Source organism: Chiroxiphia lanceolata, chromosome 11 (genome assembly GCF_009829145.1).
Source record: "Chiroxiphia lanceolata isolate bChiLan1 chromosome 11, bChiLan1.pri, whole genome shotgun sequence".
Classification (NCBI taxonomy): domain Eukaryota; kingdom Metazoa; phylum Chordata; class Aves; order Passeriformes; family Pipridae; genus Chiroxiphia; species Chiroxiphia lanceolata.
In genome coordinates, this window is record NC_045647.1 from 7,106,481 (window position 1) to 7,121,581 (window position 15,101).

The 15,101-nt window shown below is 46.9% G+C and overlaps 1 protein-coding gene across 2 annotated transcripts in view; it reads left to right on the forward strand.

The window, feature by feature from the left end:
* Window positions 1–15,101, forward strand: part of PRICKLE2 (prickle planar cell polarity protein 2) — a 104,849-nt gene that overhangs the window by 6,323 nt on the left and 83,425 nt on the right. Inside the window, exon 1 of one of the 2 annotated variants that reach the window (XM_032699129.1) lies at window positions 688–708. The exons of the other annotated variant lie outside the window; for it this stretch is intronic. The gene's annotated coding sequence lies outside the window, so the exon portion shown is untranslated. Of the gene's footprint in view, window positions 1–687; window positions 709–15,101 lie in introns of those variants that run through there. 2 annotated transcript variants of the gene reach the window in all.

Below are 15,101 nucleotides of genomic sequence, written 5' to 3' on the forward strand. Positions count from 1 at the left end.
ACTTGTGTAAGCGTTTGGAAAATCAGGTCTACTTTTTCTTTGAGTTTTCCCCCCCGTGGTAGTAGGGACAGAACAGGGTAACTAGTGATGCTTGTGCTGATCCCACTGTTCCCAGAGCGTCTTTGCCAAGGGGCAGCTGGGCCCTTGGGATGGAAGTTTGCATGGGTGTGGTGTAGGGATCAGCCTCGTCCTGCCCTGGGACAATCTTTTCCTAATGCTGCGTGTACAGTTGCATTTAAGGATCTCCCAGCCATTTTTTCTGGCTTGTCCATTCCATTCCTTCATGCCCTGCTGCTGAAACAGCACTCTAAACAGCCAAGACTGATAAGGTATCCTGTTTGTGTTGGCTGGGAGACCCGATATGCACATTAGCAGAGCATTGCAGTATCAGAGGGCAGTATTGTCCCTGGCAAAAAGCCTAAAATAAATTCTTTAATTTTTTTGTATGCGATGTACAAAAGAGCAGGTGAGGTATGTGCTTGTTTCCGGGCAAACCCGGGGAGCCTGTTTGAAGTCCTTTACAAGCCACTCAGGATTGTATTGCAAGAACTCAAAGGAGTTTGAGACACTTGTTGATTGAATTTCAGCTGAGCACGGAGCCCTGCTCTGCAGCTGCTCTAACTGGAGCTGCCCTGCCCTGCTCCGGTGCCACTGAGCTGCTGGCAAAAGCCAAAAAAGCAGAATTTCTCCAGAGAACGGGCAGTGTGGGTACATTTTCTGTCTGTTTTGAAGTGGCCTTGTGCAATTCTAGTTTTATGAATGGGGTGAAAAACCACTAATAAGCTGTTGAGGGATTTGGGCTGGTTTAGGGGGGGTTTATTCTGTTTCTGGAGTGATTGTGAATGACACTGGTGATGCAGGGGGGCAGAGCAGACAAACAGTGAATTCTGTGTTTACCTGATATTTTACTTCTAAACAAATAATTTTAAAGGTTGGTGGGGTTTTTTTGCACTGAGGTTTTTTGAAAAATGACTACAGCTGCTTCTTGGTATGCAGAGAGAGGAATGTTACCTGCCTTGTGTGAGTGAGTGGGTTTTGCCATCCTGAAGGCAGAACGGTGGCCAGCAAGCACTTTCCTGGTGCCTCAGCCATGGGGTTGCGCTGGCAAAGCACAATTTCCTCACAGAGCCTTTCAAGATGGATTTGCCCAAGAGAGACCCACAAAAGTGGGATGGATTGGAAGCAGGATGGATTGGCTTGCAGTGGGGATCTCCTTCAATTCGACAGCTGTCAGTGCTGGAGACTGCGGTTATGGATTTGGGAGCCGTGTTGGCTGTGATTTAGTGGGACGTAGTGAACTGATTTAACAGCTCCTGAGCTCCCTGTGCATCCACCCAAGCCCAGGGAAATGAGTTAAATCACTTGTTGAAGTCTCTGCTGGACTGATGCGAGGGAGGAGGTGGGAGATGAAGAGTCACATCAGTCCCGTGACAGGCAAAGCTGGGCTGGCATCCCTATCCACTTACTGAATTTTCCTTCCCTGCCGTAGCCTCAGCCCTCTCGGTCCTCCTCATTGGCTCCCCAAGGAACGCCCTGAGTCCGCTCTCCTCGCAGGACGTGTCCTGCTGGAGCCCTGGCGGTGCTGTGCTGCGGTGGTTGCGATCGCCGGCCCGGAGCGTGTGGCACATGTTCCGTGGGGAGGAAAACTCCTTTAACAGAGGGTTTGCAACAGGCCTTTCACGAGCGTGGTGTGGCGTGAAAGCTGCCGGTCACCAGTTTGATTGGATACATGGTGATGGCCGGGATTCCCAGCTGGAGGGGGCCGGGGCGCAGCTATTCGGCTGATGCCCACCGAGCGCTCCCCTTCTCTTTGTTGCTCTCGACTGTAGAGGGCTGTTTAGTGCTTTCAAGAGTTTTTTCATTGGTTTTGTTCTCTTTCTGTTTGCCTTTAAACAGTCAATCTACAGTCTTTTAGGTTTTTTCAAAGACGGTCTCCCCCCTCCCCGCCCTGTAATCCATCCTTATTACACCAGTGAGTCACTCTTCAAATAATCAGTTGCGTTTTCATTGTCTGGCTTGTAAGTCTATCACCGAGCTTAAGGATGGCTGATAGTATCAGCTGAGACCTTTGGCAGCTGGTTTTGCAATTTGTGATGCTCATTTGGATATTTGCTTTTTTCTCCAATGAATAATCTCCCAGCCGCGGCGGGGAAAGCCAGACTCTTCCCGAGCGCAGCATCTCTGCGGTCACTATCTAATGTTGGAGGAATTTGTAACATTAGCAGAATTGTCTGATGTGAGGAAAATTTCAGGGTAAGCCTCGCGAGCGTGGCTGTAAAGAGCGTTTTTCTCGTGGGCTCTGGACACGCATCAGTGCAGCCCTGATGGCCAGGGCCTGTCTCAGGTTCGGCGGTGCTTGGGCCAAGAGGTGTGTAAAGAATTCAGGGTGCTCCTCTTGGCTGCTGGAGAGGCTGTTTCTTCCCATGTGTGGCTCTTTGCTCATCATAGGACCCTGATACCAGAGCTTAACATTTCGAGAACTCAGTGAGACAATTATTATTCTTGCCATGGAAGGAGGCACTTTGTACTCAGCCATCGCAGCAAATATTTCATCCCCTATCAATTGCCCTTGTGCAGATGCTGCCGCCGTGGTGATAAAAGACATAATGGCTGCTCTTGCTGATAAGGGGAGTGTATAAATATAATTATTGAAATCCCTACACAGAGCCCGTGGATGGATGGAGAGTCCCTCTCCCTGTGAGGGGTTTCTTTTGCTCAGAGCCTATTTGGGCAGAGCAGGAGTCTGCAGCTCCTGGCAGCTGAAGTGGGAGCTGCTCGGACACAGCTGTGAGCAATTAGTAAAGGATGTCTTTTCCCCTCCCTCCACTTTCTTTCCTCCTCTTCTGCTTGAAACCAAGCCATGTGCTCCGGGGAGCCTGGAGGAAAGCCCCAAGCAGCTCAGGTTAGAGATACTCCTGGACCAGCTTGCAGGCGGCTGGTACTCAGTGCGGTTACACTCCAGTGCGGGGTGCAGGTCTAAGGATCCAACCCAACCTTGCAGGAAGTGTACTGCAGCCAAGGAGCCAGAGATTATTTAGATCAAGCCAACAAAAAAGTATTTCCATGGCAGCAGTAACCATAGGAAACCTCCTCAGCGTGTCTTGGATGTTTCTTGTTTCCTTGCCTTCAGCTGTTTGCTCTGCAAGCAGAGCAGTGGTTGCAAGTGCTCAGTGCCCTTGGTGCCACCATGAGTGGCCAGTAAGCCCATCTGTCCCCAAGGGATGTGTTGCTGCTCCTGGTTTTCTTTTGCACTCTAGTTGGTAAAAAGATGCTTTTGGGGCTTCTTTATACGCCATAAAGTTTCAAAGCCACCTTTTTACCTTGTGTCAGCTCACAAATGCGTGTTTGATCCTTAAATACCCAAGGCATAAAAGTGAATTGGCTCCCAGGGTCCAATTCTTCTTTTCTATAGTGTCTTAGAAAGATGCTTTTATATTCCCTCTGGCTCAGCTAGTGATGCTTGGCCTTCAACCAAGACGGGGAATCTAGGACAAGAATCTCTGAGAAGAGCAGGATGAAAAGTTATAAAAAACCACAACGTTTTGTTGGGAGAAAAAAAAATGCTGGTATAAGATTCTGTTTAAAAAAATAAACTGGAATATTTTTGGTCAGCTTCATGTGGACACGTTTACAGGAGGGCGTAAGAGGAGGCTTGTTTTCCTGGGTAGTGCCTCCTCTAGGAAATCCAAGCTGTGAGGCGAATACAAATGCTGGAAATGGAGAGGCTTTGCAGTGAGTCACTGGAAGGGATGGGGAACCAGTTGTGCCGGTTCCCATGAGCAACCAGCTCATGGAGTGATGAGGACAGGGTGGCTGTGTGGAAGCACCTGGAGGCCTGGGCGTCTAGAGACAGCACCCATGGGTGCTCTGACCCCACCGGCCCCCTCCCACCCTCCCAGGGCACTGTGGAGGTGTGCCCATGGAGCTCTGCAGAGCAGATGGGCCCTGCTTGCAGAGCCGAGGTGTTGCACAGAGACAGGTTAAAAAAAGATGTCTCCTTCTGTGGGAGTGTGACACAGGGAGAAAAAATACATTGTGGTGCTAGTAACTGGGATTTTGGTGCTTGCGTATCAGACGGTGCCGCTCCGACCTCCCCACGCCGTCAGGTGCTTGTCGTGGCAGGGTTTGCTCCATGGAGGAAGACCTGGCTGGTCTTCGACCCGTCTGCCTTGGGTGGAGGTGGACCCCAGAGCAGAGATGCTGCTGGACTCGGTGTCCTGTATCTTATCCTGACTCTTTGTGGATGGTTTAATCCCTGTTTTTGCAAAAACCCAACTCTACAGTAGTCAGACTTTTGCTTAAAATTACACAACATTTGAAGAAGAGGCAGCGAGGCAGAGACAAGGCTGATTCCTTTCCTCTTCTCGCCTGCCAAACAGTGGGAATGGTCTTGACAGAGGTGTGGCCCTGTCATATTATCTATGTTCAGTGCCATAAAGGCCACATGCTGAAAGTGCAGCCCCTTTAAATGTCAGATTTGAGAAGAGCTGGGACGTGAGAAGATAATAAAAGTTAATATTTGAAAGTCAGGTTTGTGCAGCATAGCTTGGATTTTTAATATCAAGTGCATAATTTATTACAAGGTATAACGGTTTCAAATACATATATTTGAATATGTTTTAATATTATCTTTCCTTCCAGTAGCAGGAACAATGCTGCTTTACAATAGAAAAATGATTTCACGTTGCCACGTGACAGTTTCAGCATGTACCTCTAATAGATGTGCGATTTGCTGAAGTGTGAAGGCTATCTGATAAATGCCTGAATAATAAAGCTATATTGTTTGCTCTGATTTCCCTTTGCTATTTTCAAATGTATAAATAAAACATTTTCACATTGTACCCAGTGCAGTTCCAGCCCAGACTTATTTACTTTCTGCTGATGCAACTTGTGAGAGACGTGAATCTTTCTGTCTGACAGGAGAAATCTGGTGGCACCGGTATTGCATGGTGCGCTTGAAATGATCGAGTGCAATTTTAATATATATTTTGTCCTAAGAAAAGTTATAAGCATTTAGAAAATATTTTTAAACAAAGAAGCATTTGTCTCATGTACAGCAGAGGGCACTCGGCATCGCTGCTGTGCTGAGCGGCTGCTGATCCAGCTGCCTGAAGGGGGAAAAAAAATTCCTGTGCTTACATTATATTTTGCAGACATGAAATACTCTTGTGTGTGTGTTTGCTTATATAGGGGTGTGAGTGTGTATATAAAAAGACACAGGGTGGCATATATATAAAAATAATCCCAGCACATAATATAAAACTTAAATATTCGTAGTGGTCGCTGAAGTTGGATGAAACGCATGTTGTGTTGATTAATACTCAGCCTGGTGTTACACTGAACTTTGGAGGGGACTGAAGTGTGCTGAGAGGGGAAAAACGAGGAGGCCCTAGCTAGTGAAGGGTTGCAATCATCATCTTCCTCTTGAAGACACAAAGTCTAGAGACATCTTAGGATGTGGAGAACTACCCAAGTCAAGGAAAGGTCTTGAAAGATGGGTAATATTGGGGAATGCAGAATTATGAGTCCTTGTGTCTAGAAAAGCAGCACATCTGGGGACTTGGGGGTTTCTGTGCTAGAGTTTGCAGTGCTGAGGTCTTGTTCTCAGCGCCACCAAAGCTGGTGGAGTTGCAGGGCTCTTGTGGAGGTCATTGAGATGGTTCTTACCCCTACTGTAGAGGTTATCATCTGTTTAAGGAAACTTAAAATACAGAGTTGGTGGCTGGAGCAGAAGGTAAGGTGAGGTGGCAGGGCTTAGATGCTTAGATGCCGGCTGGAGCATTGTTAGTTAGATGATGAAGGACCTGCTTGCTAGTGAGGGACCCCATCCTGCAGGTACGGAGGTGTGTACTTAATTGGTCACAGAGATTGGGGCCTCATCTTCTGTAATAAGGTTTTTCCAACAGAAATGGACTTTATTTTTTAATCTTCCCTGTAGCTAATTGCACAGACACTACCAAGGTGTGTTTTTTGCTGAACTCTTAGTGAACCTTGTGCTTCTTTTAAGATGGAATAAAGAACTCCAAAGCCAAGTCCATGATCAGCTTTTGGCTGCAATGTGGTGCTGTTAAAATATTCTGGGCAGCTGGATTTTGTGCCCTGCTTCAGGTGATGTGTTTTCTGGTAAAACCATATGATGCTATGATAAATGTTCAGGTTTTAGTCATTAATTCAAGAAGAATTCAGATTTCCTCTATCTACCCCAGTGAGCTGCTTGGATTGGGTTTAATCTAAATCTCTCAAAGCAAGGCTCCTGCAAGAGGCTGGAAGTGTCAATGCTGTTGTATAAAATATGGGGCTGGTAACAAGAGTGAGAGGGCATGTGGTTCAAGATAACCAGTTTATGCAAAATACACAGCTGGGTGGATTTTGCTACAGAGTATCTGTGGAGCCTAAAACGTTCAGAGGAATATGGAAATGTCGGAGGGGCTTTATAATAATGGGCACTAATTATGATGAAATGGATTTGGGTGGTAGAGAGTAATCCAAGATTACAATAGTAAGGTTTTTTTAAAGTAGCCCCTGCTATTTGGGAGGGCAGCAGAGCTCCTTATTATAGGGCTTAAAGCAGCCTCTCTGTGGGATTGTCGCAAGCAGCGTTCACCCTTTGCTGGTTATTTCACAAGGGCTTGGTACAGCTCAGACATGACATATGTGAATAATTTCAAGGGTACAAGCTGGCCTGTGTACTGAGAAGCACCTTCTCACTAGGATAAAGATGCTGTTATATTGATGTGCCTGGATAATTGCTTTCCTGGAGGTCTCGCCAGAGCTGGGCTCTGGGAAGGGACATTTTGTCCCATTATGGTGATTCCTGCATTGCGTGGTTTGGAGCTGTGAGAGCAACGTGATGCTGCCACCACCAGTTAGGTGCTCCTGCCTGGACTGGTGGGCTGGGAAGTACTAGGAGAACACTACTGGCAATTAAGTGTTATAGGTCTGGGATTGGGACCAAAAGCAAAATGCAACACCACAGCCTGGAGCACAGGAGCCTGGTTCTGCCCCACTGGCTCCAGGTTTTTGGGCAGGAGCAGATATGCAGAGCCAGGCACATATCTGCTCATGCTGCTTGGCTTTTCCTCTCTTTTAAGGCTCTTGTGGTCTTTTTTCGGCACTGACTGTGCTACAAAGACTGGACTTAGCGCACTGAGTGCCTCAGGCACCCCTCTCCTTGGGAAATGATGGTTATGAAATGTTTTGCAGGAGCTTGTTGTTAAAGGAGATTTGGCAATGTAGGGCTTGAAAGGCTGCACTGGTGAGCTGTCCAGCCTTGTGCTGGAGACTGGCAAGCCTTAGGACTCACCTTAGCCAATGTCAACAGAAATTAAACTATTTAAATACACAGTTAAAATATGTTGTTATGTTAGCATGTGGACCTCCATGCAAGCTTGCTCTTTAACTGGATCCATTAAAGGACCCCCATGGAAGATATGTAGAAGGCTGGTTAAAAAGAAAATCCCAGTCTTAACTGCTTGTTTGCTGCCAAGTGGATTTTGGGCTGAGGTGAAAGGCGCAAAGACACCTGGGCTTGCGGGATTTATCTCAACTTTGGGACTCCAAAACCTTGTAGGCATTGAAAAGAAATGGGTTAAAAAGATGATGTGTGCTTCCTTTCAGGTGATGAAATCCAGCTGCCCTGTCTGCTGGCTTTTCCCTTCCTTGCTCCCACGCACAGTGCCCGAGCCATGGTAGCAGAGGAGGTTGTTAGTGATGGCTGGCACGTCCTTGTGGTTCAGCTCGGCCGTCTTCCTCAGCTTTTCCAGATGATCCAGGAGCTTGAGTAGTTCATAAAAGGAGTGAGTAGCCAAATGGACCAATAAAAGAAGTTTGTGGAAAGGCCCAATATATTTTATGAAGAAAGAAATGGATCCTCTAACGCGAGGGTTGTGTCTTGTAAAATTTTGCAGGGCTGCTTGTGCTGTTAAACACTGGCTTCCTGCTCCAGCCACTCCTTCAAGCACATGCAGCAACTGCCTAAACTTTCCTTTTGGCCTGAACTTTTCAAGTTTGAAGTGAAATCTTAACCTGGGGAAGTCATGTCGTGAATTTCCCAGGGACTGGGAAAGTGATCTTCAGTGACCTGTGATAACAGTCTTCAAATAAAACCTGTCTGGCCTTTGCAGGACGTTCCAGGCGAGGTAAAACACAGCTTTACATCTTCTCAACGCTCTTTGATGGCAACAACTGCAGCGAGAAGGCCAAAATTTGGCCTGACCATAGTTATTGCTGGGAAATGCCTCTGTGCGATCCAGGAAAAGTGAAGCTGTTTGGAAGTGAGCAGTGAGTGAGTTTGCAGAGCTGGACGCTCCGTGCACACCCGGTGCTTCCAGCCGTGGTAACCTGAGGAGTGAAATTTCAGCCCAGCGCAGAGGGCAAGTGCAAGGCTGATCAATGATTTAAATCCCCCCCAAGCTGTTTAAAAGGTTTGAAGCTGGCTGTGGCACAAGGAACTGGGGTGCCCTGCCAGTCGGGTGGCACCGTCCTCGGCTGCAGAGATCTCATCTGCCCGTGGCACCCTGGAGCCTGTAGGATGGGGAGGCAGCAAATGGGGCACAGCATCCTTGGATGCTGAACCCCTTCCTATTGTTGGAGGGAGAGGTAGGGAGTTGCAGGAAAGCAGAAAATGAGGATTTTGCTGCTGTTTCAGTGTTTTGTGTATCTGTGCACAGGAGTGTCTGCAGCTTCGACCTTGATGCTACCCGACCTGTGAGATTCTTAACTGAACGTTTTTTAGTATTCTCCTTGTGCAGCCTGAATTTATTCCACTGGGCTGCAGAGATGTGCTGGTGTTGAAACCAGGCTTGAGTTTCAGGATTGATAAAGATTTGATATCATTCTTCTGTCTTGATCCCAAAGGGCAAAGCTGCAGAGCCTAGCTAATCTTATGAGATCCATGTCTTTTTGATCTGACAGCTCCCGAGAATGGTTTCTGCTGCACCAAGAGTTTAAAATGGACCAGATTCCCAAACTGCAATTAAAATTTGGCTTCAAAACCAATTTCTCAGGTCCTAAATGCTGAAAAGAGACAAATTTTGGGTTGTGCGACCTCTGGGAAATGACTACAGGGACAATGTGTGCCAGTGCACGGCCTTTCACTGAAATAGGGATGGTGTGACCCCAACTGCAGCCAACTCTTAAGAGAAGAGTCCAGATTTTAAGGCAATGGCATTACATTCCCCAGTCTTTACTGGGGAAGTCTTTACAGTTGAGGGGGTGGTTACTTTTGGAGGTGGTTTGGTCATTCCCAGCTTTGGGGAGCTGGCTGTGCCGAGCTCTTCTCTTCACTGGCAATGCTCAGCTCCCCTTTAGCTTCATGGGAACAAAACGATGTCTCCTATAATGGACAGTGATGCTCAAAAAAACTGTGGGATTGGATGAAGTTGCCGTGCTTTTGGCTACCGGGCCCCTTCTTGTGGGCTTTCTCCAAGGCAAAGGTTGGTTTTTACTGCTGAAGCTTGGCTGTTGCTCTTGCGTCCCCCATGGCCACCTCTTGAGGGGATCGATGGCTGGTTTTGGCAGGAGCTGTTTTATTTCGTGCTTGCGAACACAGTGATCTCAGCTGTCTGCGGGTCTGCGTGAGGCTGGGTATTAGAGCTGCTTTGATGTCTGCACTGATACATCTTAAGGCAGCTCAGGATGATTTTATGCAGTAGCCCCAAGGTGCTTGCACAGAAAAAGGTGCTTTAGAAATGTAAATTTTGTTTGAGGACAGATTTTTCTGTGCTGCTCTCACTCAATTCAGGACGAGGTGGTAAAAAATGTAGCGTTTAATTAAAGTTTGTAAAGGTTTGGAAATGAATTGCTATAAACATAAAAGACATAATCAAATGCCTACCTAATCCCCACCTTAAGGGCACATTAAATGCAGAAAGAGTATAATGTGTTGGAGACCGGATTGAAAAGTGATGAGGATTTGGGAACAGATCTTTTCTACCTGGAGCTTCTAAATTATTTTACTTCAGGCTTAGGGATTTAGACATCTACGTATAACAGAAAAAGACGTAGCAGCCCAATTCTCAGTCGGCACAGCTGGCATCATTCTACTGAGTCATTTTAGCTACAAATCCATGTGGCATGGCCTTATGACGTGCATTACAGCAGTGTCCTGACAGTGTATGAGATGGGAATCATTCCTCAGTTCATCACCGAGTAGAGGACTTTTCCTTCTCTGAAGTCAATGGCTAATTAGAGAAAAGCACCTGATAGGTTTCCAGTTGTTGGAATAGAACAGGGTGAAGGAGGAGATGTGGCATTACACAGTGTCAGCCAGGGAGCTGGGCTTCCTCAGCTGCAGAATTGCCTTCTGCCATCTCCAGCTTCAGTTTAAAATAAATAAAAAAATTGAATCAATTTTTTTATCCTGAAAAACTCAGCAGGAACCAAATGCTGTTATCACTCTGTGTCTCTAGAGAAATAAAATCAGGATGTGTTGGAGCTGCCTGGCTCCATCACCATCTCCCTGCTGTTCACCCCATATCCCCAGGAGCCACTTTTCCCCATGGAACCCTTGGACACTCCAACTACCTTCCAGCAGTGCAATATCAGCAGGACCATACCATGATTTTGTTTTGCAGTTAGTGATATTTGGCTTTGTTTAGGTTTTGGTAAAAACCAGGCTGTTCTGTGGTCTAGCTGTGATTCATTGTTTTTTAAGGCATCTGAATTGTACGGAAATCACAAACATTTCTCTTGGTGGAGAGAGAAGAGTGAGATGTCACCAAAACCCCAGCTAGACCTCTGTCTCGTAGTGCTTTGCTGGGATGGTGGCAGCAGAGCTTTGCATTCTTTGGGACCAAGGCTTGAGGAGATGAGATGGGGAAGAGCTGCAGGGAGAGGGCCCTCATGGATTGTGGTGATGGTGGTGGAGACAACAGCACTAGGAGAAGCAGAGGTGGTGGTAGGGGATTGCCCTTGCTGGTAGCATCAAGGAACCAGCAAAGGATTAACTCATCCTCCTAATGACAGAGGAGTAAAAGAGCCTGTGCAAAAGGGAATGGGCTGAAATACCTGGTAACAGAGCCGAAAGTAGCCCAGTTAAGGATAAAATCAGTCCAATGTCTTATACTGCAGGGCCCCATGGAAACGGGGAGGGCTTTCTTTTTCTGTTGAATTGGGCTCTGCGCCAGGTGAAAGAAAACATTTTCCCAACACCAAATGGAAAAATGCAAGGCAGACGTCTTAAATGAACTGTTAAAGGAATAGAGCCGTGAAAAGAATACATTTGCTGTGAGCTGGGGTTATGCATTTAACAGATTTTTGAGTATATGCGACCTTTGCAGATTGTAGAAAGAGAAATCTGCTGCAGAAACTCAAATTGTACTAAAGGCTGAAAGCAAACGTCGGAGTATCATCGCTTTCCCTGGCCTGGGCTTTGCTCAGGAGGAATGGACAGTATCTCTCTGTCCTCCTCCAAAATCTCACTGCGTTTTTCCTTTCCCCTCTAGCCCTCTCCACGCTCTTTCTACAGATCACTGGCAGCTCTGCTTGTGCTTTAAAATAATCCAGGCTAAAAAGTGCGATTTGCGTTTCAGCGATTTTTGATTACACCCACGTCCTATATTTATTGCCGTTTAAATCATCTGTGTTAGTTTGAGATGTGTTTCTTTCGAGCAAGGCAAAAAAACCTTGACTCTGTTGCTAACTGTTGCTAAGGGAAAGAAGATATTTATTCATCAGGGCACTTCTTCAGTACTGCAAGGCTGGTAGCCATGGAGGAGGAGTGGAAGGAAAAGAAACGGTTATGTATTTAAGTCCTTTCTGTTATTGTTGTTGGACTCTTGCCATATCTACTGATGGTCAGCAGATGTCTTTTTTTCCCCCTCCCAGCATTGTGCATCTTGGATTAGAGGTGCAGCTCTGGTTATGGTGCAGGGCAGCTGGTCCCTGGAGCCTGGTGTGAAACCCAGAGGGTCCCTGGCATGATCCAGTGGGCTTTGGAGAGTTCACGGTCCCACAGGCGTTACGAGGCTCCCATGTTTCATAGCTCTTTCCCCTCAGTCTCTCCAAAGACACTTTCTACTTCTTGGCTTTCAGAATGTCCTTTAAAAAAATCCCATCAAATCAGAGACATCGAGAGCCAAAAACGATGCATGTGGCTGCGTTCCCTCCCCGAGCTGCTGCGGGGGGACGTGTGGCAATGCTGTTTGCTGGCTCTTGCCGAGGGAAGAGGTTTTCCTCTCAGCTGTCATAGCAACAAGAAAATATTGTTTTGATGGAGATCAAATTAAAAATTAAATTTGTCTCTTTCCTAGTAAGCAAATTGCTCACTCATGAAAAATATAAATCACTTTGATCGGGGCAGAAGTCTTTGTAAGCACCTCTGTGGATTTCCAAAGTGGATTTTGCAAATGCCTCATGCCACATTATGTTCCTGCTGGGTTTATGTAGAGTGTCCCATGAATTTGAGCTTTATTTAACATTAGGCTTGGGTTGAAAAACTTCTTGGTAAAACTTGGGCAGTGGACGGGAGGTGGAGAGGAAGGGAGACGGGTCTGAAGAGTGTCTGGACGCAAAAGGAATGACTCCTCAAATGTAGCATTTCTATTTTTTCAACTGAAAATACAGACAAGCAAACAGTAATTTGGTGGTTTCAAGATGCTCTGGTTCTTGGAATGCAAAGCTGAACACGACCTGAGAGTGGAGAGGAGGAGTCAGGTAAACGGGAGGGTTTGCAACAGAGCTGGGGAGAGAACAGTGTGACTGTCTCTCAATGCTCTCCCACACCCAAAGGATTTCTAGTTCTGTGACTTTCTAAGCTGATGTGATTTCTAAGTATTTGGTGTCCCCAGGTGCCTTTCTGTCCTGTGAGTTTTCTGTTCTCCCTTTGAGCCCACACGGACTTTGGGCATCCACAGCATCATTTGCCATGGCTTGGTGCCCCGGCATGGGAGACCACCTTGCTTGGGTTACTTGGAACTCAGTTAGTTTCCTTTGCTGAGGGCATGCCATCCATGTGGGGAAAAGAGGAGGGAGAAGGAAAGACCTTCCCAGGTTGCCCACAGGTCCATGCCAGTACCAGGGCTGCACTGATGGCCATGTTTCTTTTCAAACCAGTACTTGGAAGCTCAAGCAAGTAGTTTCTGTTTCCCTTTTGGCTTAAAGTATAGTAGCAGTTGCAGATTTACTCAGCCAAACTTGTTCTGTCATCAGTTTATCTGTAATTAAGATTCCTAATTGATAAGGAAAAAGCTTTGTGTTCTATGTAAAGTGAGAAAAGGAAAGGGTTTTTCTTGGAAAGTGTTTAAACGTCACAGGCATTCTTCTGCAGAAGTGAACAACCCCCTGTCCAATGTTGTGCAAATAATTCGGTTTGTTTTGTTCAAGAGACATCCTGTTAGCTCGGATGGTTTGTGGATGTAACCAGTTTTTTTGACTGCATGAATGACTCTGACCTGACATCTGGCACTGGAGTACGACATATCAAGGGCTGCAGGAGTCTGTGGTGCTTTGATTGGAAATGATCTCCCAGACTTAGGTGACAGATGGAGGCTGGGAGCTTCCTCCACATTATATGGGGTACATAAAGTCTAGCTGTGGGTGAGAGGGGCTGTCCTATTGGCCAGGTTCCCTTAGCTGCTATCTAGACAGGCTTTGGTGCTGGGTTGCCAGAAGCAGGAGGACAGGGAGAAGCCATCCAGAAAATAACCAGATTTAGATTTTGTAGAATTTACTTGTGGTCTTTTAGACATCTCAGCTTTCCAGGTGCCCAGATCTTGGTTCAAAAGTGGTGACTTTTTGTAATGAGCTTCTATTTTTAATCTTCTACCCTGCTTCTCTGTAAGGGACTTGGTCCTGGGGACACACAGCTGCTCTGTGGGAGATGCTGCCTCCCCTGTGCCTGTCCTGGGGAAACCTGGAGCCCTGATCCCATGTGTGTGTGCCACGGCATCTCCAAGAAAGGGGGGCAAAAGCAAAGAGCTTGTTTGTTCAAAATGTCAGCATCGAAATTATAATGGAAAATTCCTTTTTTTTTTTCCCCCCCATGGAACTCCACACACACAAAGCCCTTTCCAGCCAGCTCCCTTCTTCAGCACTCAGTATTGATTAGTGAAATCAAATCGGGTGACGTCGTCGTTATCTGCCGCAGGCTGATGGAGGAAGTCACGGATTTCCAGTTGCACGTGGCTCTCGTGGAGCTCACGGCAGAGTGCAAGCGGTGTGACACGGAGACCGTACCTGCACGGTCGGTTATCACCCGCTTTTGGTACAATCCTCCTTGTTTTGCCCAGGCTGAGGTCTGCAGTGATGCTGGGGCCCTGTGTCCTCAGCAGATGGGCAGCTGCCCGCAGGCAGCGATGCCGCCGGGCGCCCGCCTCTCCGCACCAGCAGGCATTCGTTGTGCATTTCATTTTTTGCATGTGTTCATCTCCAGCATTACAGACGTGTGTGTGTGTGTGTGTGTGTGTGTGTGTGTGTGTGTGTGTGTGTGTGTGTGTGTGTGTGTGTGTGCAGAGCAGTGCTGGCGTGCCAGGGAGGATTATTATATTGCTGAAGGTTCTTTTTTTTTTTTTTTTTCCCGTTCATATATTTGAAAAAGTGATACAAAATTACATATATAAACGGCAACATCTGTTACGGAAGCCTGGCCCAGGCAAATTACTGCTTTAGAAAGTCAGTGCAGATCCTCCTGTGATTCACTTTTGTGCTTGCCAGAGTCACATCATACCCACAGCGCTTTATTCCAGCTAGGATAGGTGTGTCTTTTTTATTTTACACCCACATCAAATTCCTAAAATAAGAGGACTGTAATAGGAAAAAATAACTGGAGTTTATTTTCCTCTGGAGTCCATGGGATTCTGGAAGTTATTATTAGAGGTGAAGTCATCACAGAGGAGGCTGTAACCCTTGGGGAAGGGTGTGGGCGATGCTGCTCTTGCAGAAAGAAGGGTGGTGGTGGAGTCCCAGGGCAAGGGGACACAGGCACCAGTGGGAAGGCTGGAGAATTCCCTATCTACATCTTGCCCATGTCCATGATTTCGGCCAGATGGAGACAAGAGTGTTTCAGTGTTTGTCCCTCCTCCAGTGTGGTGGCACTGGGAGCAGAGCAGATCTGCCCTGGGTGCTCCAGGCTCCACCACATCGGCAACACCATCCCATCACTG